Here is a 12,116-nt window from a genome sequence, read left to right as displayed (position 1 = left end):
GGATGATATTTCGTGATTGATCTGCTGCTAAGGTATGTATAAGGTTCCTCTTATGTTATGAAAGTGTTTATTTAGAGTTTTAACGGATTAGAACAGAGGAAATAATGTTAAAAGCTCGTTTGGCATTTTTGGGAGGTTTATGAAGGTGGGGTTGTTTCAGTGGAGTTAAACGGATGGAAATATCTGAGTTATGGTGTATATTGATTGTCGATATTGTTGTTTGATGTTGTTGCTGATAATTTAGCTGAATTAGATTTTCGGGTTTGTCCAGTTTATAAAGAAAATGCTGTCGAAATTCCGTTAGAAATAGAGATAAGTTTAAGGGATTGATTTTAAGGGTATATATTGGATGGATTGTTGCAGTAAATTAAGTATATTGTTGTGTTTTTGAGATTTATTTGTTGTTGGACTGTTGTGGTAATATACATAATTGGGAGATAGTAATGATATAGGGGAGATGCTGCCCGTTTCGTTTTAAAATTAAGTTATCAATTAATATATATGATATATGAAAGCCTTCTTAAGTCACGTGCATATTCTTACGATTATAGGTTTGGCATACTAATTGTGAAAAGTTCGTATCTATGTGATCTATGTGAGGCAAACAGGCGACGAATGTATAAGCTCCAAAGAAACTCCTATTCTTAGAGACACTAGGATAGCTAATGTTCTTGATATCCAGAACCTATTTCACATTGACTTGATACGTGTCTATGATTCTTGAATTTCTATTTGATATTATCCATAGTGACATTCGAGGAGTACTTGACATGACTCTTGTCCTTGATACTCAAGTATTAGTTTATTCTACTTATTCTATTGAGTCTCAGATGATGATTTAGTTTGCATATGGTTGCTCACTACTCTGCTCGTGCATGCTATTAATATATCTTTCACCGAGTCCTGGGCTGGGTATGTTTTTGTCACGACCCAGCCCCGTAGGCCGTGAGTAGTGCCCGAGCTGGACACTCGTATACGTACCTGCTAGCTATAATCAACCCGAAACCAAACATAATATGGAAACTTGTAAAATCAATACGTCGTCTCAGAACTGTCACATATATACATCAAGGTAACCAGTCTCCTGAGGAGTCACAATCAATGAGGCATGACATGATACTCAAGCCGACAAGGCTGTCACTACGTACGGGAACATCCCCAAAATATATATACAAGCCGACGAGGCTGCTACTACATACAACATCCCAAATATATATATATATATATATATATATATATATATATATATATATATGCAAGCCGACAAGGCCGCCACTACGTATGGGAACGTCCCGACGATAAGTCATGCTAACACAGCCGAATAACATTTGGTAAATGTGACCATTTGTAGATTTTGGACGAAACGGGAAGTGAACTTGGAAAGGCGTAAAAAGCATAAAAGGTATGTAAAGCTATCCCGATTCTTCTTTTGCCATGTCCTAGATGTACTAGGATCGGATTCGAGCCTCGGAAAACATTCTGTCTTTCGTAATCCGCGTTTGAAATTGTCCCTTTTTCATTCATTAGAATTGAACCCTATAAGTATACTTTGTTAAAGAATTGTGTAAACTTCCGCAAATTGTCTAGAAAGTTATGAAATGTCCCTAGGACCTCCGTAGGTGACTCCATAAGCTTAATAAACGTAATTTGAGCCCACCGCTTCGGTTGTCCCGAGTTGGGCCCACTATTTCCGACTTTACCCTTTTTGTGTTTATAACTTAATTTCAAGCGGTTCTAAAGGAAACGCCTTAACTACTCTTCTAACTACCAATGATATTTATTCTAAATACTTTATTGAATCTCTGTAAAGGTATGATATTTTGTGTCTCGTTTAGTCTCCCACTATTCCCGCTTTGCCTTTTAGTGTACTATTGCCTTATTATCGAACAATATAAAATGAAACGTTTTAACTATCCTTTTAACTACTAAGGAAAATTGTTTTAACGATTCCCTCGAGACTGGTAAACTATTTTGGAATATGAAAATGATCCCAGAAGGATTATTCTTCCGTAACTCATTATGACATACGACATACACTTACTATGATTCTATCCGATTTCATTGGTTTGATTTGTCATCCGATATGCCTCATTGAGTCTCTGGAAATATATGGTATTTTTATTGCATTTAGTTTCCCACTACTCCATTCGTGGATGGCTCAATGTTTCCCACACTGAGCCCGGGCCAGGATATGTTGTCAAGCGTATTCCACTACATTGTTCGCCGTGCCTCGATGTGAGGGGGCAGGTATATATGTACATGGGTTGTGGAGTATGTTGTGCCATGTACACACATTCTGATATGATATGATATGTTATGTTACGGGGTTATCCCCTATTCTGCTCTTTATGTGTGGTGGCACCAGCGTCGGGGGGTGGCCACGTTCTGTTTGCCGAGTCCCTTGGCAGGGGTCGGATATGATATGGTATATGTTTCTGTACACACTCCTCATGTTTTGCAAATATGCATTTGATACTTCGGACGTTACACTCACTTCTCTGTAAGTTCTGTTTCGGTTATGATCTAGTTCCGTAATGAGACCAGGTACGACATATGTTTTCAGCGAATACTATTTATGCTATATGATCAGCATTTTGCTAATCTGGATATTCAGTTCATTTTTTGTATCTTCTGCTTCGATTAAGACTTTCTTTATTACGTTCCGTGCTTTACATACTCAGTACATATTTCGTACTGACCCCCTTCCTTCGGGGGCTGCGTTTTCATGCCGCGCAGGTACAGATGACAGATTTGCTGACCCGCCTTCCTAGGACATCTATTCTGCTATTTTGGGAATGCTCTTTTGTCCAGAGCCTATATGTTGGTACAGTCTGCTGCTATTGTATATATGTATGCTATTCAGGGGTATGACGGGGCCCTGTCCCGTCTTGTGATTCTGTTATAATCTGTAGAGGTCTGTAGACATACTTGTGTGGGTTCTGTATATGTTTTGGGATGATATGATCTGTGACAGCCTTATCGCCTCCCATGTACTATGTCGGTTCATTTATGATAATTACTAACGCTAATTGACTTTTACATTTAAAAATATTCTGCTAATATGCTAGTCTGGGTTATTGGGTACGTTTGGGTGTCCAGCACGGACACTAGTCGCGGCCTACGGAGTTGGGTCGTTACAAAAGTGGTATCAGAGCGGTTCGTCCTCGGAGTGTCTACAGACCGTGTCTAGTAGAGTCTTGTTTATCGGTGTGTTGTGCACCACATCTATAAACAGGAGGCTACAGGACATTTAGGGTGTTACCTTTCTTTGAATCTTAGATCGTGCGATAGAGCCAGCTGTAGGAAATGAATTCCTTTTTTTACTAACCTCTAATTTCAGCTGGAGAACGGTATCGACGTAAGACAGTGACTGATGATATTGGAAGCTACATAGTACACAGGTAAGTAATGGTATGAAAGATGTATGCTGGGTAAGGTGTTTGAAATACGATTGAAACATGAAGCAGAAGATTGAAAAGAAAAAAAATAAACAGGAAAGTGTAGTAGGTGTAGTTTGAGTTGGGCATGTGAGGTAAGCCTCGGCATCTTTATACTTTTATTTGAAATTGTTAGCCCCGTGTGGCTATGATGCGATATGATATGATATGTATATACGTATATGTGTTGGCCCTGTGAGGCATGGTTGGTATTTCCTGTGTACAGGTTTTGGGATAGTAAGAAATACAGAGGAACCTCTGCCCAAATTTTTCTAGGAATATGAAGAGGAAAATGAGATATAAATTCTTAACATGTCTTGAGGGTCGATACCGATAGGGCAAACCTACTGTGTTGGATTAAAGATTAAGAGATACCCTCCATGTCATTTGTAAGAAGCATTACCCTTATTTGGAAAATTTTATCTCGAGAAAGTACATATGAGTATCAAATTCGCAATTTATTTAAATGGACTAGAAATATGTTCCAACCCCCTTTTGCTTTAGCACAGCCCATGTGAAGGGCAAAAATGTCCAATGATCAAGTTTCCTCTAATTGAAAGGATACAAAGTGTATGACAAGCAGTCGGGAATTGAGTGGTTCGCTCACGACTCAAATATATATAATATATATACATGGAGGTAAATATTGAAGACGATATAGTCAGAAAAATAAAAGAATTCTCGCTAGGTCGGGGTGGGACCTACTACGAGAACGTTCTGAAAAGCTGTCAAGACCCCGACTTGTCTTAAATTATGTGACAAAGGACGTGCGGGCAAATTGGTGTACTTATACCGGCCTTAACGTGCTTAAATGCATTAAAGTTGTAAGGTTAAGCGTGCCAGGGCCAGAGCAATTCTGGGATGGGTAACCCCCTAGGAAATGTACAAAAATTTTCGCAAACATAGATATAAGAGACGAATAGGAAATTCGGGGTAGCCTAAAGGGAATTAGGATATGTGGAAAGGTAAGAAACTTTATAGGGGTCACACGAGCTGAGACGGATTAGATTGCTAAAAAGGAAGAAAAAGCAGCGCAGCTCTGAAATTAGATTAAATTTGAACAAGAGATTGAAGATGTATTGTAAAAGAAATGGCAGTGATATATATACGTATGTGTAGGCCCCCCCCATTTATGACTATGTCGATTGATTGGTGAACCCTAATAGCCAGTGTTGTAATATATGGAAAACATTAACTGGACAGAATTTACGAGAAAAGGGGAAAGGTATGGTATAGATGTTACGAAGTGGACTGATATTTATTTTGCTACTGGTTGTGATTGGAAGATTCTAATACAACGATGTTTGGAAAGAAAAGAGAATAATTGAGTGGAAGGTAAGGAGATCAAAATGTCAAAAAAAAAAAAAGGAAGTGAACCGTAAGAAACGTAATTAAGCGGAGCCTCTAAAAGAGTCGACGGGCAAAGCACGAAGTTAATTGCGAAAGAGAACTAAAATGAAATAGCGCAGGGCAAAGGAAAACTTATGGCATGAAATGATGAATCATGTGAATATCGAATAATTCGATTATCGAGAAAATAGAACGACAGATAAGGAATGGGTATGAATGAAGAAGGTGATTACTAAGAGATAAACAACTACATTAATTATATTACTTGAGTGCCAGCTATCGGATAAGGTTGTGTACTATATAATTGTGATTCTGTTAAGGTCTCGTACGGAGAAAATCAAGTTGTAGGTTAGAAAGAAAAGATATGGATATGGTATAAGTATAACCCCAAAGGGGGGGAGCGAATGAAAGTAAGTATAAATGAAAACAATTGACATACAGAAGATTGAAGCAATAAAGGATTGGCCTAGGCCTCCGACATCGGCTGAAGTACGTAGTTCTCTGAGAATGGTCGGATTATAGCCTATGTTCCCCGGCAGCTCAGACCGCACGAGGGAAATTATTTCGCTCATGATCTGGAATTAGCTACAGTGATCCACGTTTTAAAGATATGGCGGCATCACTTACATGGGGTCCACGTTTATATTTATACGGACCCTAAGAGCCTCCAGTATATATTTTAAGAAAAAATAGCTGAATTCGCGGCAGAGAAGAGGGTTCGAATTATTGAAAGATTATGATGTTAATATTTTGTGCCACCCTAGAAAAGCTAACGTTGTGGCAGACGCACTTAGTCGTGAATCTATGGACGGCTTGACCGGCATACATGCAGAAACAAAGAATTGGTCTGTAAAACTCATCAGTCAGCTAGCCTTGGAGTCCGTTTGGTCGGTTTTGAAGATAGTGAAATTTTGTCCAAAGAATGGCTGAATCATCGATGATGGAAGAGGTAAAATAGCGTCAGTTCGAGGATTCTATTCAGGTATGGTACATAGATACGACCTTTGACAAGGAAAAGACCTAGTTCGAGGTTTCACCTGATGGGTATTGTTATACAGAGGCAGATTATGTGTGCCCGACGTTGTAGGGCTGCAACGGCCAAATACGGGCAAAGCGCATGATGTTAGGTATTCTGTTCATCCGGGGTCTACGAAGATGTACCATGATCTCAGATGCCTATACTGGTGGGATGGTATGAAACGGGATATCGCAGAGTTCGTCGCCCAGTGCCCGAATTTTCAGCAGGTCAAAATTGAACATCAGAAGCCGGGTGGACTGTTGCAGGAAATGGAAATTCCGACATGGAAGTGGGAGATCATTAATATGGACTTCATTACAGGTTTGCCTCGCACTCCACGGATGTATGATTCCATCTGGGTTATTGTTGATAGGCTGACAAAATCAGTCCATTTTCTTCCCGTCAGAACCACTTATTTAGCTGAGGATTATGCCAGGCTAGGTATTAAAGACATAGTGAGGCTCCGCAGAGTTCCTATATCTATCATCACTGACAGAGGTGCTCAATTTACGACTAATTTCTGGAGATTTGTTTTCAGGAAGGATTAGGGGCTCAAGTAAGTCTGAGCACAGTATTCCATCTTCAGAGCAACGGACAGGCCGAGCACACTATACAGACGCTAGAAGATATGTTGCGGGCCTATATTATTGAATTCAGAGGTAGCCGGGACGATCATCTGCCGTTGATCGAGTTTGCTTATAATGACAGCTACGATTCTAGCTTAATACGAGGCTTTGTATGGCAGAAAATGCAGGTCACCGATCGGCTGGTTCGATATCGGCGAAACAGAGTTAATCGGTCCCGATATGATCCAGCAGGCCGTTGATAAGGTGAAACTCATCCGAGAAAGACAATTAGTAGCCCAGAGTCGACAGAGATCGTATGCTGACAAACGGCGTCGACCCTTACAGTTCCAGGTCGGTGATTGGGTATTTTTGAAAGTATCGCCTATGAGAGGCGTAATGCGATTCGGCAAAAAGAGTAAGCTCAGTCCGCGATATATCGGACCCTATCAGATTATTTTAATGATTGGGAATGTCGCCTACAAGTTAGATTTACCATATGATTTGGAAGCGGTACATCTGGCATTTCATGTATCTATTCTCCGCGAATGTGTCGGCGGTCCTCCTAGAATATTTCCAGCAAATAACATTCGGGTGACGGAGGAACTATCACACGAAGAGCAGCCTGTAGCCATTCTGGATTGCCAGGTAAGGAGATTGCCGAATAAAGATGTACCTTCCGTTAAGGTGCTGTGGCAGAACGATAACAGGGAAGAGATGACCTGGGAAACTAAAGAGGAAATGAAGAAGAAATATCCTTACTTGGTTATATTCAATAATGAATGTGTATCATATGAGCCGACCATAAAAATAAACTCCCCCGAAGTACTTACAGACCCTATAAGACTAATCTAACATTCGAGGACGAATGTTCTAAAGGGGGTGGGGGGAGGATGTTATATCCCGTATTTTTGAACGTCGGATTATTTGTAAGCTGAGGTGGGGCCCACACGTCAAGATTTTTTTTGGAACATGTGACAAGCTATATGAATCACATATGTAAAGTTAAACACAACTCGTGAAGGACCCTTGGGCCAAATCAAAGTGGAAGCCCTCCAAACGAATATTTTTAAGAAAATGTTTCCGGGTGACCTGACTTGGAGGGGCAAACACGGTATTATAAGTTTGGAATTTGAAAAAATACCAAGATATAGAAGTTATATATAATTGAATTGGCTTTCCAACCATAGGTCGTGGGTTCCTAGGTGAAGTCGGTACAAGGAGATAAGGACGTTTTAAGGTCTAAAGGTCAGTGGGCTATGCCCAACTCCGGACCAACCGGTTTGGCCCAAGAAAAATGAAAAGAAAAAAAAATGAGGCCCAAGTTTAAGAGGGTGGCCGGCCAAAGCCATGGCCCAAACCCACAAAAATATTAATGAATTTTCCATGTGTTAAAATAGATGAAAGGGACCATATACTTATCACTTTATCCATTAGAATTTTCAAGAAACCCAAAAGATGAAGAACAAAAACAAAGGGCCATTTCGGCCAAGACCCATGGAAATTAAGTACCTTAAATCTTGTTCCAAAAATTGTTTTCTTGTAGTATTCCTACCAATTCAAGTACCCTCTACAACGTGGTATAATTATTTCGGAAGATGGTTCATCCGTTTCATCGTTTCCGCACTTTGGTTAAGTGAAGAAGATTGGAGATAAAGGTAAGAATTCATTCCATGTTATTATGTTATGAAGGTTTGTTTGGGTTGTAGTATGTAGAAATGAGTAGAAAGTATGGAAATATGGAAGTTTGCAAAGTGGGTATGTAAGTTGGCATGTAGCCGTGTGTGTATGTATGTTATATACATATGGTGAGTTAAATTTATGTCGTATTCTAGTTGTGAGTATGATGGAATTCATATTGAGAATGAAAGTTGAATGAATTTGGTTGAAGTTGGAAATATAGGTATTGGCCGTGTGGTATATGGAGATTAGAATGGGAATGAATTAATTTTGTTTAATATGTTGGTTGTGTTGTTGTGATCCTTATAATGTAAAGGAAGGTAATATGATTTAAGTTGGCATTGAAATGGAATGTAAAAGATTATGTCATTCTAATATAATTTTATGATATTGTGGAAATGAAGTCGTTAAGGTGTAAATTATGATGATTGTTGATGAAGTTGGAAGATAGAAACATGTTATGAAAATGTTTGTTAAAGATTAGAAGTTTTGGTGGAATTATGACTTTGGTGGAAAGTTTGTGTATTATGTATATCTTGTGAATATTTTGTGGAATTGATATGAAATGCTTCCAAATTATATTGTGATGATCTTGATTAATGATGAATGTGAAACCCTTGAGATTTGTTTGGAAATTTGAAGTTAAGATGGCAGTATCGCACTATGCTGGAAAGGGAACTAGTTGTGCCATATTGTGTCTTGTAGATATTGTTGTTGCTGTTAGTGTTGTTATTGGGTTGTTGTTGATTGTTTTGGCCGAGTTGAATTCTCGGGGATGCTATATGTATAGGGGAAATGCTGCCCAAATTTTTGTAGAAAATTGTTGATTTGATATTTAAGTCCTAAAGTCTTAGGGTTAACATTTGGTAAATGTGACCATTTGTAGATTTTGGACGAAACGGGAAGTGAACTTGGAAAGGCGTAAAAAGCATAAAAGGTATGTAAAGCTATCCCGATTCTTCTTTTGGCATGTCCTAGATGTACAAGGATCGGATTCGAGCCTCGGAAAACATTCTGTCTTTCGGAATCCGTGTTTGTAATTGTCCCTTTTTCATTCATTGGAATTGAACCCTATAAGTATGCTTTGTTAAAGAATTGTGTAAACTTCCGCAAATTGTCTAGAAAGTTATGAAATGTCCCTAGGACCTCCGTAGGTGACTCCATAAGCTTAATATACGTAATTTGAGCCCACCGCTTCGGTTGTCCCGAGGTGGGCCCACTATTTCCGACTTTACCCTTTTTGTGTTTATAACTTAATTTCAAGCGGTTCTAAAGGAAACGCCTTAACTACTCTTCTAACTACCAATGATATTTATTCTAAATACTTTATTGAATCTCTGTAAAGGTATGATATTTTGTCTCATTTAGTCTCCCACTATTCCCGCTTTGCCTTTTAGTGTACTATTGCCTTATTTTCGAACAATATAAAATGAAACGTTTTAACTATCCTTTTAACTACTAAGGAAAATTGTTTTAATGATTCCCTCGAGTCTGGTAAACTATTTTGGAATATGAAAATGATCCCAGAAGGATTATTCTTCCGTAACTCATTATGACATACGACATACACTTACTATGATTCTGTCTGATTTCATTGGTTTGATTTGTCATCCGATATGCCTCATTGAGTCTCTGGAAATATATGGTATTTTTATTGCATTTAGTTTCCCACTACTCCATTCGTGGATGCCTCAATGTTTCCCACACTGAGCTCGGGCCAGGATATGTTGTCAAGCGTATTCCACTGCCTCGATGTGAGGGGGCAGGTATATATGTACATGGGTTGTGGAGTATGTTGTGCAATGTACACACATTCTGATATGATATGATCTGATATGGCCATCTGATATGATATGTTATATTACGGGGTTATCCCCTATTCTGCTCCTTATGTGTGGTGGCACCAGCGTCGGGGGGTGGCCACGTTGTTATATCCCGTATTTTCGCGCATTTGGAAAATTAGAAATAATCTTGACTTGTATGAAATAAAGTCATAATTGGTTACATTTAGCACATGAGTTGTTTGTGAAAGAATATTAATATGGAAATGGCGAGGAAGGCTAAGGGCAAAACATGGAATTTCGGAAATTAGTTTCGGGAATTGCAAAAATAAAATTTGTGGCCAATTAGGCTTGCAAAATAAGAAGCACAATGAGGCCCATTTTCTTGAGAAGGGTGGCCGGCCAACAATGGCCCAAACCCATGCCTTTAAGATATTTTCCATGTGCTAATTATTGTATATTAGTCCTTATCTCTTAAGAAGGTTCAAGACAAAAAAATAAGACAAGGAAAGAAAACAAGAACAAGAGCAAAACTAAGAGACCATTTCGGGTTTGGCATAGAAAAATTGACCATCAAAAATCTTGCTCCAAAATTTTTTCTCTTGTTGAATTCCTACTAATTCAAGGTCCCTTCTCAACTTGGTGTAGTTGGTTTGGAAAAAAGAGGCCTTGGTTCATCAATTTGATCAATTGTCCAAGTGAAGAAGACTAGAGAAAAAGGTGAGGATTCATTCCTTTTTATTGTGTTATGAAGTCTTATTTGTGTTGTAGTATGTAGAAATGAGTTGAAAGTATGGAAATATGGGAGTTTGCAAAGTGGGTAGAAGATATAGTATATGGTCGTGTGTGTATATATGTATTGTATATCTATAATGTGTTGAATTTATGTTATATTCTAGTTGTGGTTGTGGTAAAATGCATATTGGAAATGAAAGTTGAATGAATTTAGTTGAAGCTAGTAAGGTGGTGTTGGGCCGTGTGGTTGGGAGTGTGTGGAATGGAAATGGATTAAGTTTGTTTAATGTGTTAGTTGTGTTATTATGATGCTTGTAATGTATATGGAGATAAAATGATATAAGTTTGTATTGAAATGGAATGTAGAAGCTTATGTCGTTTTAGTACGATTTTACGACATTGTGAAAATGAAGTTGTTAGGTTGCAAGTCATGATGTCTATTGATGAAATTGGAAGATGAAAACATGTTATGCATATGTATGCCAAAGATTAGAAGTTTTGAATGAGTTATGACTTTGGCGGAAAGTTTGTATATTATGTATATCGTGTGTATAATATAAGGAAACGATATGAAATGCTTTTAAACTATGTTGTGGTGATCTAGATTGATAATGAATGTGAAACCCTTGAGATTGGTTTGGAAATTAAGGTTAAAGTGAAGGGTATGACATTGTATTGAAAAGATGGCTAAATAAGTTATATTGCGTTTATAGTGGTTGTTGTTGTTGTTGATGTTTGTTGTTGGGTTGTTGTTGATGGTTTTGAGCCGAGTTAAATTCTCGGGGATGCTATATGTATAGGGGAGGTGCTGCCGAAATGTCAGTAGACATATATGAGTTAAGTTGAATTCGTAGAATCTATAACTCACAATTGGTAAACTTGACCATTTGCAGATTTTTGACGAAACGGGAAGTGAATTTGGAAAGGCGTATGGAGCTTGAAAGGTATGTAAAGCTACCCCGATCCTTCTTTTGGCATGCCTAAGTGTATTAGAATCGAGTTCGGGCCTCGAAAGACTTTCTGCCCATCGGAATCCGCAATTGAAAATCTCGCTTTTTCCTTCAGTAAGATTGAGCCCTTTTGGTTTGTATTCTTGATAATCATGCAAACTTTCCCTAAACTATTTGGAAAGCTATAGAACGTCCGTAGAACCTTTGTAGGTGACCCTATAAGCTTAAAATATGTAATTTGAGCCCACCGCCTTGCTTGTCCCGAGGTGGGCCCGCTATTCCCGGTTTTGCCCTTATTGTACTCTAGTCTTACTTTCGAGCGATTTTTGAAAGAAATGTTTTGACTACCATTCTAATTACTTAACAAACATTGTTTTAAATATTCCATTAAGTCTGATAAATTGTTTTGACACTCGGAACGACTTCAGAAAGGTTATACTCTGTAATTCACTATGATATCCGAAACTCATTTATTATGATCCCTTCCGACTTCATTGGATTGGTTTGTTTTTGATATGCCTCATCGAGTCTATGGAAACATTTATGATATTTTAACTGCATTAGTCTCTCACTACTCCATTCGTGGATGCCCCAATGTTTCC

Source organism: Lycium barbarum, chromosome 8 (genome assembly GCF_019175385.1).
Source record: "Lycium barbarum isolate Lr01 chromosome 8, ASM1917538v2, whole genome shotgun sequence".
Taxonomy (NCBI): Eukaryota; Viridiplantae; Streptophyta; class Magnoliopsida; order Solanales; family Solanaceae; genus Lycium; species Lycium barbarum.
The sequence above is the reverse complement of the archived record's forward strand: the minus strand, read 5'-3'. Positions refer to the sequence as shown.